We start from the raw sequence: 15,242 nt of genomic DNA on the forward strand, positions 1-15,242 counted from the left end.
TATAATTTTATGAGATATTTCATGCTAGTTGCTAAATGATGATTCCCACATGTATTAGGTGACTCACATGGGCTGCTAAGAGCTGATCATTGGAGTGTATATACCAATAGTACATACATCTAAAAGCTGTGTATTGTACGAGTACGAATACGGGTGCATACGAGTAGAATTGTTGATGAAACTGAACGAGGATGTAATTGTAAGCATTTTTGTTAAGTAGAAGTATTTTGATAAGTGTATTGAAGTCTTTCAAAAGTGTATGAATACATATTAAAACACTACATGTATATACATTTTAACTGAGTCGTTAAGTCATCGTTAGTCGTTACATGTAAATGTTGATTTGAAACCTTTAAGTTAACGATCATGTTAAATGTTGTTAACCCAATGTTTATTATATCTAATGAGATGTGAAATTATTACATTATCATGATATTAGGATATATTAATATATCTTAGTATGATATATATATATATATATACAGTTAAATGTTGTTACAACGATAATCGTTACATATATGTCTCGTTTCGTAATCATTAAGTTAGTAGTCTTGTTTTTACATATGTAGTTCATTGTTAATACACTTAATGACATGTTTACTTATCATTTATCATGATTAAATATAGTGTATCAATATCTTAATATGATTCATATGTATTTAGTAAGACGTTGTTATAACGATAATCGTTATATATACCGTTTCGAGTTTCTTAATTCAATAAACTCAATTTTATGTATATAACTCATTGTTAAAATACCTAATGAGATACTTACTTATCATAATATCATATTAACTATATATATAATCATATATATGTCATCATATAGTTTTTACAAGTTTTAACGTTCGTGAATCACCGGTCAACTTGGGTGGTCAATTGTCTATATGAAACCTATTTCAATTAATCAAGTCTTAACAAGTTTGATTGCTTAACATGTTGGAAATACTTAATCATGTAAATAATAATTTCATTTAATATATATAAACATGGAAAAGTTCGGGTCACTACAGTACCTACCCGTTAAATAAATTTCGTCCCGAAATTTTAAGCAGTTGGAGGTGTTGACGTATCTTCTGGAAATAAGTGCGGGTATTTCTTTTTCATCTAATCTTCTCATTCCCAGGTGAACTCAGGTCCTCTACGAGTATTCCATCGAACCTTAACAATTGGTATCTTGTATTGTTTAAGTCTTTTAACCTCACGATCCATTATTTCGATGGGTTCTTCGATGAATTGAAGTTTTTCGTTGATTTGGATTTCGTCTAACGGAATAGTGAGATCTTCTTTAGCAAAACATTTCTTCAAATTCGAGACGTGGAAAGTGTTATGTACAGCCGCGAGTTGTTGAGGTAATTCAAGTCGGTAAGCTACTAGTCGGACACGATCAATAATCTTGAATGGTCCTATATACCTTGGATTTAATTTCCCTCGTTTACCAAATCGAACAATGCCTTTCCAAGGTGCAACCTTAAGCATGACCATCTCTCCAATTTCAAATTCTATATCTTTTCTTTTAATGTCGGCATAGCTCTTTTGTCGACTTTGGGCGGTTTTCAACCGTTGTTGAATTTGGATGATCTTCTCGGTAGTTTCTTGTATTATCTCCGGACCCGTAATCTGTCTATCCCCCACTTCACTCCAACAAATTGGAGACCTGCACTTTCTACCATAAAGTGCTTCAAACGGCGCCATCTCAATGCTTGAATGGTAGCTGTTGTTGTAGGAAAATTCTGCTAACGGTAGATGTCGATCCCAACTGTTTTCGAAATCAATAACACATGCTCGTAGCATGTCTTCAAGCGTTTGTATCGTCCTTTGACTCTGCCCATCAGTTTGTGGATGATAGGCAGTACGCATGTCTAGACGAGTTCCTAATGCTTGCTATAATGACTGCCAGAATATTGAAATAAATCTGCCATCCCTATCAGAGATAATAGAGATTGGTATTCCATGTCTGGAGACGACTTCCTTCAAATACAGTCATGCTAACTCCTCCATCTTGTCATCTTCTCTTATTGGCAGGAAGTGTGCTGATTTGGTGAGACGATCAACTATTACCCAAATAGTATCAAAACCACTTGCAGTCCCTTGGCAATTTAGTGATAAAATCCATGGTAATGTTTTTCCATTTCCATTCCGGGATTTCGGGTTGTTGAAGTAGACCTGATGGTTTCTGATGCTCCGATTTGACCTTAGAACACGTCAAACATTCCCCTACATATTTAGAAACATCGGCTTTCATACCTGGCCACCAAAAATGTTTCTTGAGATCCTTGTACATCTTCCCCGTTCCAGGATGTATTGAGTATCTGGTTTTATGAGCTTCTCTAAGTACCATTTCTCTCATATCTCCAAATTTTGGTACCCAAATTCTTTCAGCCCTATACCGGGTTCCATCTTCCCGAATATTAAGATGCTTCTCCGATCCTTTGGGTATTTCATCCTTTAAGTTTCCCTCTTTTAAAACTCCTTGTTGTGCCACCTTTATTTGAGTAGTAAGGTTAGTAAGAATTATTATATTCATAGATTTTACACGAATGGGTTCTCTGTCCTTTCTGCTCAAGGCGTCGGCTACCACATTTGCCTTCCATGGGTGGTAACGAATCTCAAAGTCATAATCATTCAACAATTCAATCCATCTGCGCTGCCTCATGTTCAGTTGTTTCTAATTAAATATGTGTTGAAGACTTTCGTGGTCGGTATATATATAATACTTTTGACCCCATATAAGTAGTGCCTCCAAGTCTTTAATACAAAAACAACCGCACCTAATTCCAGATCATGCGTCGTATAATTCTGCTCGTGAATCTTCAATTGTCTAGACACATAAGCAATTACTCTCGTTCGTTGCATTAATACACAACCGAGACCTTGCTTTGAGGCATCACAATATATCACAAAATCATCATTCCCTTCAGGTAATGACAATATAGGTACCGTAGTTAACTTTTTCTTTAACAATTGAAACGCTTTCTCTTGTTCATCTTTCCATTCAAATTTCTTCCCTTTATGCGTTAATGCAGTCAAGGGTTTTGCTATTCTGGAAAAGACTTGGATGAACCTTCTGTAGTAACCAGCTAGTCCTAAAAACTGGCGTATGTGTTTCGGAGTTTTCGGGGTTTCCCACTTTTCAACGGTTTCAATCTTTGCTGGATCCACCTGAATTCCTTCTTTGTTCACTATGTGACCGAGGAATTGAACTTCTTCCAACCAAAATGCACACTTTGAAAACTTAGCGTACAGGTTTTCTTTTCTCAGCAACTCTAGCACTTTTCTCAAATATTCTTCGTGCTCTTGATCATTCTTCGAGTAAATAAGTATGTCATCGATGAAAATAATGATAAACTTATCAAGATATGGCCCACACACTCGGTTCATGAGGTCCATGAACACAAGGGGTGCGTTAGTCTATCCAAACAGCATAACCATAAACTCGTAATGACCGTAACGCGTCCTTAAAACAGTCTTTGGAATATCATCCTCCTTCACCCGCATTTGATGATATCCAGAACGTAAATCGATCTTCGAATAAATAGACGAGCCTTGTAGTTGATCAAATAAGTCGTCAATTCTCGGTAGTGGGTAGCGGTTCTTGATGGTAAGTTTGTTCAACTCTCGGTAGTCGATACACAACCTGAATGTACCATCTTTCTTCTTGACAAACAAAACAGGAGCTCCCCATGGTGATGTGCTTGGTCGAATGAAACCACGCTCTAAAAGTTCCTGTAACTGACTTTGTAATTCTTTCATTTCACTGGGTGCGAGTCTGTATGGAGCACGAGCTATTGGTGCAGCTCCTGGTACAAGGTCTATTTGAAATTCAACGGATCGATGTGGGGTTAATCCCGGTAATTCTTTCGGAAATACATCGGGAAATTCTTTTGCGACGGGAACATCACTGATGTTCTTTTCTTCAGGTTTAACTTCCTCGATGTGTGCTAGAATGATGTAACAACCTTTTCTTATTAGTTTTTGCTCCTTCAAACTACTAATAAGATTTAATTTCGCGTTGTTCTTTTCTCCGTACACCATTAAAGGTTTTCCTTTTTCACGCATAATTTGAATCGTATTTTTGTAACAACGACCTCTGCTCTCACCTTTTTCAACCAGTCCATGCCAATTATTACATCAAAACTCCCTAACTCGACTGGTATTAAATCAATTTTAAAAGTTTCATCCCCCAATTTAATTTCTCTCTCCCGACATATATTATCTGCCGAAATTAGTTTACCGTTTGCTAATTCGAGCAAAAATTTACTATCCAAAGGCGTCAATGGGCAACTTAATTTAGCACAAAATTCTCTACTCATATAGCTTTTATCCGCACCCGAATCAAATAAAACATAAGCAGATTTATCGTCAATAAGAAACGTACCCGTAACAAGCTCCGGGTCTTCATGTGCTTCTGCTGCATTAATATTGAAAACTCTTCCACGGCCCTGCCCATTAGTATTCCCCTGATTCGGGCAATTTCTAATAATGTGGCCCGGTTTTCCATATTTATAACAAACAGCGTTGGTATTACTTGCTCCGACACTATTCGTTTCGGCATTACTTGTTCCGACATTATTTGTTCCTTTAGTTCTGTTAAACTTTGGTCCGTAGACCTCACACTTTGTCACGCTATGACCATTTCTTTTACACCTGTTGCAAAATGTCGTGCAAAACCCCTGATGATTTTCTTCACACCTATGACATGGCTGTTTTTGGTTTTTGTTGCCGTTGTTGTTATTGAGGTTGTTGTTGGGATTGTTATTGTTGTTGAAACCGTTATTGTAGTTGTTGTTGTTGTTTGGATGTTTGTTGTAGTTATTGTTAGGATTACGGTTATTGTTGCGATTGTTGTTGCGGTTGTTGGGATAGTTGTTGCGATTGTGGTTGTAATTGTTGTTGTTGTTGTACTGGTAACTCTTGTCACCGTTTTCCTCCCACTTCCTCTTGAGTTGTTTCGTGTTGGATTCTTCGGCTGCCTGCTCTTTAATTCTTCCCTCAATCTGATTTATGAGTTTATGAGCCATTCGACTTGCCTTCTGTATAGAAGCGGGCTCGTGTGAACTCACATCTTCTTGAATCCTTACTTGTAACCCTTTTACAAATGCGTCGATCTTCTCTTCTTCATCTTCGAATGCTCCCGGACACAATAGGCACAACTCTGTGAATCGTCGTTCATATGTGGTAACGTCGAACCATTGTGTTCGTAACTCTCTAAGTTCTGCCTTGAGTTTATTGACTTCGTTTCTAGGACGGTACTGCTCGTTCATCAACTGCTTGAATGCCGACCACGGTAGTGCGTAAGCAGCATTTTGTCCTACCTGTTCAAGATAGGTGTTCCACCACGTTAACACAGTACCTGTGAAGGTATGCATAGCGTACTTAACTTTGTCCTCTTCAGTACACTTACTTATGGCGAACACCGATTCGACTTTCTCGGTCCACCTTTTCAATCCAATTGGTCCTTCAGTTCCATCAAATTCCAAAGGTTTGCAGGCAGTGAATTCTTTGTAGGAGCATCCTACACGATTTCTTGCGCCATTAGCTGCATTGCTAGATTCAGAGTTATTGTTGGTATGTAGCACAGCCTGTACTGCGGCTATGTTTGCAGCAAGAAAGGTACGAAATTCCTCTTCGCTCATATTCATGGTGTGTCGAGTAGTCGGTGCCATTTCCTTCAAAATAGCCAACTGAATCGAGTTAATCATACAGAATATTAAGAGTAGTCAATAGTATTTCGTAGCATAATATGAACTCATTTATAAAAGCTTTTTCTTCATATTAGCGTTTTATAAGTTTAAATTCGGGTACTACCTACCCTTTAAGTTCATACTTAGTAGCTAATATACAATTCAACTACTACAATTTCATATGAAAAACTGATTATAATAATATATTACATACAAATATTCTTCAAACTTACAACTTCGCTATATTACATATAACATGAAATATAGTACACTATGATACATGACAGTTTTGAAGATAAATCTAGTTAATACGCAAGTTGTTCAGCAAAGGAAATAAAGACACGTAATTCATAAGTCCAGAAACAATTCATGCATTCTGGTTTTACTAAGACGACTTCCCATCCTTGGTCTTATGGAAAATAACCGTTATGACCATTGGCTAGGCAGCATATTGTTATGTCGTCAAAAGGACGAGGGTTTCGTAATGTCCAACTGCGCCGTAATAATCTAAAAACCTTGTTTCTCACCCCAACTACTGTATCCGTCACTTGTGGGAAGGTTTTATTTAAAAGTTGCAATCCGATGTTCTTTTTCTCACTTTGGTAAGAAGCGAACATCACCAACCCGTAAGCATAACATGCTTCTTTATGTTGCATGTTAGAAGCTCTTTCTAATTCATGAAATCCTATGTTGGGATATGTTGAGTCAAAATAGGTTCTTAACCCGTAGCGTAAAATTGCATTTGGGTTCCCCGCATTTAATGCTTTAAAGAAAACACAGCGTAACTTACGGTCTCCCCAATGTGATATACCCCACCTATCAAAGGAAAGCCTTTTATAAACTAAGGCATTTCTGGAAAGTCTTTCAAATGTTTGATAAGTTAATTTCGCCATAACTAAATGTGCTGATGAATTCTGACCGACTCTAGACAAGATTTCCTCAATTATATCCTCTAGTAGGTCTTCTAAAATATTCGGTTGTCTACCCTTAACATCCATTTTGTTTTTATACTGTAAAATAGACAAGGATTAGATTCGTAAAAGATAATTAACAAACAATACAAGCAATTTTTTACATAGAACATAAAAGTACAAGCACACTACAACACATATAATACACAACATGATTACAACCCTCTAATCTGAATCACTGGTTTCTTCTTCTTCGGACTTGGTTCGTTTTCCTAATTTTCTAGAAATATATGGTGTTCCTCTAATACGAGCCGTCGTTTTCCACATTGGTTTAGAAAAACTTGGTGGTTTAGAGGTTCCCGGGTCATTGTTACATTTTAGGAAAAACGGATGTTGCCGATACATATAAAGTTTATCGGGGTTGGAATCGAGTTTCTCTATTTTTATACCTTTTCCCTTATTATTTTCTTTCGCTTTTTTAAATTGGGTAGAGGTAATTTCTATAACATCATCGGAATCCTCATCGGGATCCGATTCATCGAAAAATTGGTAATCTTCCCAATATTTTGCTTCCTCGGCGGAAACACCATTGACCATTATTAACTTTGGTCCGTTGGTTGAGGATTTTCTTTTATTTAATCGATTTACTATAGGTATCAATATTTCTTCCTCCAGAACCTCTTCTTCTTCTGGTTCCTCCTCTTCCGGTTCCTCCTCTTCCGGTTCCTCCTCTTCCGGTTCCTCCTCTTCCGGATCCTCTTCGGGAATTTGTGAATCTTCCTAAAATATATTCGACTCTTCATTATTATTAGGTGAATCAATGAGATTTGTATTAGAGGTAGACATCTATCACACAATATCAAACATGTTATGAGATTAATATATCACATAATATTTACATGTTAATAATATATAGTTTCCAACAAAAAAATGTTAAGCAATCGTTTTTGAAGAAAAACACGGTCAAAGTCCAGACTCACTAATGCATCCTAACAAACTCGGTAAGACAAACTAATGCAATTTTCTGGTTCTCTAAGACCAATGCTCGGTTACCAACTGAAATGTCCCGTTCATATTGATTATAAACGTTCCATATTAATTGATTTCGTCGCGAGGTTTTGACCTCTATATGAGACGTTTTTCAAAGACTGCATTCATTTTTAAAACAAACATAACCTTTATTTTATCTATAAATGTTTAAAAAGCATTACGTAGAATATCAAATAATGATAATCTAAAATATACCGTTTACACACGACCATTACATAATGGTTTACAATAAGAATATATTACATCAAAAATAAGTTTCTTGAATGCAGTTTTTACATAATATCATACAAGCATGGACTCCAAATCTTGTCCTTATTTTAGTATGTAACAACGGAAGCTCTTAATAATCATCTGAGAATAAACATGCTTAGAATGTCAACAAAAATGTTGGCGAGTTATAGGTTTAACCTATATATTATCAAATCATAATAATAGACCACAAGATTTCATATTTCAATATACATCCCATACATAGAGATAAAAATCAGTCATATGGTGAACACCTGGTAACCGACATTAACAAGATGCATATAAGAATATCCCCTATCATTCCGGGAAATCCTTCGGACATGATAAAAACGAATTCGAAGTACTAAAGCATCCGGTACTTTGGATGGGGTTCGTTAGGCCCAATAGATCTATCTTTAGGATTCGCGTCAATTAGTAGATCGGTTTACTAATTCTTAGGTTACCAAGCAAAAGGGGTATATTCGGCTTCGATCATTCACCAATATAATGTAGTTTCATTTACTTGTGTCTATTTCATAAAACATTTATAAAACTGCATGTATTCTCATCCCAAAATATTAGATTTTTAAAAGTGGGACTATAACTCACTTTCACAGATTTTTACTTCGTCGGAAAGTAAGACTTGGCCACTGGTCGATTCACGAACCTATAATAAATATGTAAATATATATCAAAGTATGTTCAAAATATATTTACAACACTTTTAATACATTTTGATGTTCTAAGTTTATTAAGTCAGCTGTCCTCGTTAGTAACCTACAACTAGTTGTCCATAGTTAAATGTACAGAAATAAATTGATATATATTATCTTGAATCAATCCACGACCCAGTGTATACACGTCTCAGGCTAGATCACAACTCAAAGTATATATATTTTTAGAATCAACCTCAACCCGGTATAGCTAACTCCAACATTACTGCATATAAAGTGTCTATGGTTGTTCCAAATAATATATATACATGGGTCGATATGATATGTTAAAACATTTGCATACGTGTCTATGGTATCCCAAGATTACATAATATATTAGAATAGATGTATAATACAATATAAGTTAGCTAGGATATGATTAATATAAATTTGTTACCAATTTTCACGTAGCTACAACAAGCAAAAATATCCAATCTTGTTTTACCCATAACTTCTTTGTTTTAAATCCGTTTTGAGTGTTTCAAGTTGTTATGGTTTCATATTGAACTTAAGTTTATGAATCTAAACAGAAAAAGTATAAGTTTATAGTCAGAAATACAGGTTACAAGTCTTTTTTATAAAGGTAGTCATTTCAGTCGAAAGAACGACGTCTCGATGACCATTTTGGAAAACATACTTCTACTTTGAGTTTAACCATGATTTTTGGATATAGTTTCATGTTCATAAGAAAAATAATTTTCCCAGAAGAACAACTTTTAAATCAAATTTTATCATAGTTATTAATTAACTAACCCAAAACAGCCCGCGGTGTTACTACGACGGCGTATATCCAGTTTTACGGTATTTTTCGTGTTTTCCGGTTTTAAATCATTAAGTTAGCATATCATATAGATATAGAACATGTGTTTAGTTGATTTTAAACGTCAAGTTAGAAGGATTAACTTTTGTTTGCGAACAAGTTTAGAATTAACTAAACTATGTTATAGTGATTTCAAGTTTAAACCTTCGAATAAGGTAGTTTTATATATATGAATCGAATGATGTTATGAACATCATTACTACCTCAGGTTTTGTGGATAAACCTACTGGAAATGAAAAGAATAGATCTAGCTTCAAAGGATCCTTGGATGGCTTGAAAGTTCTTGAAGCAGAATCATGACACGAAAACAAGTTCAAGTAAGATTTCCACTCGAAATAAGATTGTTATAGTTATAGAAATTGAATCAAAGTTTGAATATGAGTATTACCTTGTATTAGAAAGATATATTACTGTAAATAAGAAAGATTTCTTGAGGTTGGATGATCACTTTACAAGATTGGAAGTAAGCTAGCAAACTTGGAAGTATTCTTGATTTTATGAAACTAGAACTTATAGAATTTATGAAGAACACTTAGAACTTGAAGATAGAACTTGAGAGAGATCAATTAGATGAAGAAAATTGAAGAATGAAAGTGTTTGTAGGTGTTTTTGTTCGTTGGTATATGGATTAGATATAAAGGATGTGTAATTTTGTTTACATGTAAATAAGTCATGAATGATTACTAATATTTTTGTAATTTTATGAGATATTTCATGCTAGTTGCCAAATGATGGTTCCCACATGTGTTAGGTAACTCACATGGTCTGTTAAGAGCTGATCATTGGAGTGTATATACCAATAGTACATAAATCTAAAAGCTGTGTCTTGTACGAGTACGAATACGGGTGCATACGAGTAGAATTGTTGATGAAACTGAACGAGGATGTAATTGTAAGCATTTTTGTTAAGTAGAAGTATTTTGATAATTGTATTGAAGTCTTTCAAAAGTGTATGAATACATATTAAAACACTACATGTATATACATTTTAACTGAGTCGTTAAGTCATCGTTAGTCGTTACATGTAAATGTTGATTTGAAACCTTTAAGTTAACGATCATGTTAAATGTTGTTAACCCAATGTTTATTATATCTAATGAGATGTTAAATTATTACATTATCATGATATTATGATATATTAATATATCTTAGTATGATATATATACAGTTAAATGTTGTTACAATGATAATCGTTACATATATGTCTCGTTTCGAAATCATTAAGTTAGTAGTCTTGTTTTTACATATGTAGTTCATTGTTAATACACTTAATGACATGTTTACTTATCATTTATCATGATTAAACATAGTGTATCAATATCTTAATATGATTCATATGTATTTAGTAAGACGTTGTTATAACGATAATCGTTATATATACCGTTTCGAGTTTCTTAATTCAATAAACTCAATTTTATGTATATAACTCATTGTTAAAATACCTAATGAGATACTTACTTATCATAATATCATGTTAACTATATATATAATCATATATATGTCATCATATAGTTTTTACAAGTTTTAACGTTCGTGAATCACCGGTCAACTTGGGTGGTCAATTGTCTATATGAAACCTATTTCAATTAATCAAGTCTTAACAAGTTTGATTGCTTAACATGTTGGAAACACTTAATCATGTAAATAACAATTTCATTTAATATATATAAACATGGAAAAGTTTGGGTCACTACAGTTGCTATTAATGGTGTTCTGAATGTTGATACACAAGTGGATAGGCTTAAACCATTTATAGTCGGGCGAAGCGAACAACGTTACTATGATTGTTCTGAATCTTCTTGTGATGGTTATTTTGAATAGAAAAGTTTTGAAAGATCATGTTGTCGCCAAAGACATTGGTGAGATAACGAAGGGGAATGAGAATAAAGGCTTCGTGTTCTTATCGACTTAAAAAAGATTTTGAAGACTTGGAGTATGGTAGAGCGATTCCAAAGTTGTGTGTGGAGGCTCAAGATGGTCATAATGTTAGTTCATCTATTTTGGGTTCGGATCGCTAAAGAAAGGATTTTTTCAAGATCTTGAGGATCAGGGCGTTATACCTCCCTTAATTGGTACTTTAGCCAGTGATGGGTCCTATATTTCTCTTACCTTCAAGACTGATAATTGGGTCGGAAAGAGAATTCATTAGGAGATTATTGATGGTAAACTTAAAAAAGGTTTAGGTTCTTTGTATTTGGAGCTTTATTTCTTAGTAGTGCTTTGTATGTTTTTAGTGAGCGTGGGTTGGTTCTTGGTAGTAATTGGCAGCTAAGTTTGGCCACACATTGTCAAGCGCTTTTTGAATTCCGTATCAGTTTTGTTTGTAAGGTTGGTGTCGGTAGGTGAGACTCAGTTATAGATAGTTAGTTATTGTGCTGCTTTCTAGGTACAAGGCTGAAATGTCCCATTCATAACAATTATAAACGTTTCGTATTAATTGATTTCGTTGCGAGGTTTTGACCTCTATAATAGACGTTTAACAAAGACTGCATTCATTTTTAAAACAAACCATAATCTTTATTTTATCGATAAAGGTTTAAAACCAAAACGTAGATTATCAATTAATGATAATCTAAAAGATAACGTTTTACACACTACCATTACATAATGGTTTACAATAATATTACACATCGATTTAAATCTCCGAATGCAGTTTTTAAACAATATATTACAAGCATGCTGACTCCAATTCTTGTTCTTAAATTAGCATGCAACAGTGGAAGCTCTTAATAATCACCTGAGAATAAACATGCTTTAAATGTCAACAAAAATGTTGATGAGTTATAGGTTTAACCTATATATTTTTCAAATCGTAATAATAGGCCACAAGATTTCCTTTCTCATAAATAGCTAACTGTATAAAAATCATTCACATGTTTGAACACCTGGTAACCGACATTAATAAAATGCATCTAGAATATCCCCAAAACAAAACCACTCGTCTGTAGAGAAAAATCGAAGTACTAAAGCAGTTCAAATTCTCTGACTGGGGCATGTCAAAGCCCGTAGATCTACCTTTAGGATTTGCGTCAATTAGTGGCAACTATAATAAACACTAATTCATGGGCTACCAAGTTCAACAAGGGCGATATCCGGTATAGCAATTCAACATAGAATACAGTTTCAATTACTTGTGCCTATTTTGTAAAACATTTATAAAACTGCATGTATTCTCATCCCAAAAAGATGTTAGATAATAAAAGTGGGACTATAACTCACTTTCACAGATTACTAATTTGTCGAGAATTAGACTTGGCCACGGGTCGATTCACGAACCTATAAAAAATATATACATATATATCAAAGTATGATCGAAATATATTCACAACATTTTTTATTACATTTTAACGATTTAAGTTTGTTAAGTTAACAGTCCAACGTTAGTAGTCCACAATTAGTTGTCCACAGTTAGTAGTACAGAAATAAATCGATATATTATCTCGAATCAATCCACGACCCAGTGTATACAATTCTCAGACTCGATCACAACTCAAAGTATATATATATTATTCTGGAATCAACCTCAACCATGTATAGCTAACTCGAGCATTACCGTATATCGAGTGTTTATGGTTGTTCCAAATAATATATATAGATGACGTCGATATGATATGTCAAAACATTGTATACGTGTCTATGGTCTATCAAGATTACATAATATATGTTAGAATACATGTATAATACAATATAAGTTAGTTAAGTTATGGTTAGTAGTATAGATTTGTTACAAAGTTTCAAGTAGCTAAAACAAGCAAAAATATCCAATTTTGTTTTACCCATAACTTCTTCGTTTTAAATCCATTTTGAGTGAATCAAGTTGCTATGGTTTCATAATGAACTGAAATTTATGAAACTAAACAGAAAAAGTATAAGTTTATACTCAGAAATACAGGTTACAGGTCGTTTTTGAAAGAGGTAGTCATTTCCGTCGAAAGAACGACATCTTGATGACCATTTTGAAAAACATACTTTCACTTTGAGTTTAACAATTATTTTTGGATATAGTTTCATATTCATAAGAAATATCATTTTCCCAGAAGAACAACTTTTAATTCAAAGTTTATCATAGTTTTTAATTATTCAACCCAAAACAGCCCCCGGTTTAACTACGACGGCGTATGTCCGGCTTTACGGTGTTCTTCGTGTTTCCAAGTTTTAAATCATTAAGTTAGCATATCATATCGATATAGAATATGTGTTTAGTTGATTTTAAAAGTTAATTTAGAAGGATTAACTTTTTTTGCGAACAAGTTTAGAATTAACTATACTATGTTCTAGTGATTACAAGTTTAAATCTTCGAATAAGATAGTGTTATATATATATATATATATATATATATATATATATATATATATATATATATATATATATATATGAATCGAATGATGTTATGAACATCATTACTATCTCAAATTTAGTAGGTAAACCTACTGGAAATGACAAGAAATGATCTAGAGCTTCAAAGGATCTTGGATGGCTTGAAAGTTCTTGAAGTAGAATCATGACACAAAAACAAGTTCAAGTAAGATTATTACTCGAAATAAGATAGTTATAGTTATAGAAATTGAATCAAAGCTTGAATATGAATATTATCTTGAATTAGAAAGATAACCTACTGTAAATAACAAAGGTTCCTTAATCTTAGATGATTGATTAGAATGGATTAGAAAGCTTGGAAGTAAACTAGTAAACTTGAAAGTGTTATTGAAGTGTTCTTGAGTAGTTGTTTTGTAGGTTAATCAAAGGTTGGATTTAAGAGCTAGATTGATGTAGATTTTGATGAATATGATGAAGAACACTTAGAACATCATCATGGAATAAGAGAGAGATCAAATGGATGAAAGAAAATTGAAAAATGAAAGTGTATGTGTGTGTGCTCAAATTCGTGAATGAGCATGTCCATATATGCAAGTTGTAATTTGATTTTTAGTGTAATAATTCATGCTAGTTGCCAAATGATGGTTCCACATGTTTGTTGACTAAATGAGGGCTGCTAAGAGCAGATTTTTATTGGTATAGATCAATAGTAAATACGTCTAAAAGCTGCATACAATACGAGTACATCTACTGTACGTATACTAGTAGAATTGTTGATGAAAATGAATGAGAATGTAATTGTAAGCATTTTTGTTAAGTAGAAGTACTTTGATATGTTTCATGAAGTCTTTCAAAAGTGTACTAATACATCTTAATACACTATATCACTATATGTATATGCATTTTAACTGAGTCGTTAAGTTATCGTTAGTCGTTACATGTACATGTTGTTTCGGAACCTTTAAGTTAATGATTTCGTTAAATGTAATTAATCCCATTGTTATTAAATCTAATGAGATGTTAAATTATTACATTATCATGATAACATGATGTACTAATGTATCTTAATATGACATATAAATATTAAGACGTTATTACGACGATAATCGTTACGTATAGATATCGTTTTGAATTTCTTAAGTTAGTAGTCTTGTTTTATGTATAAGGTTCATTGTTAATATACATAATGAGATACTTAATTATAATTTCATCATGATAAACATATATATATGTTCATATACATAATATCATGTCATATACATGTTATAACGTTCGTGAATCATCGGACAAGCTGGGTGGTCAAACGTTAACACAAAATCCGTTTCAGTTAATCAAGTCTTAACAAGTTTGATTGCTTAACATGTTGGAAACATTTATTCATGTAAATATTAATCTCATATAATATATAATCATGGAAAAGTTCGGGTCACTACAGTACCTACCCGTTAAATACATTTCGTCCCGAAATTTTAAGAAGTTGAAGGTTTTGTCGTATCTTCTAGAAATAAGTGTGGGTAT

Source organism: Rutidosis leptorrhynchoides, chromosome 5 (assembly GCF_046630445.1).
Source record: "Rutidosis leptorrhynchoides isolate AG116_Rl617_1_P2 chromosome 5, CSIRO_AGI_Rlap_v1, whole genome shotgun sequence".
In the NCBI taxonomy this organism is placed as follows: Eukaryota; Viridiplantae; Streptophyta; class Magnoliopsida; order Asterales; family Asteraceae; genus Rutidosis; species Rutidosis leptorrhynchoides.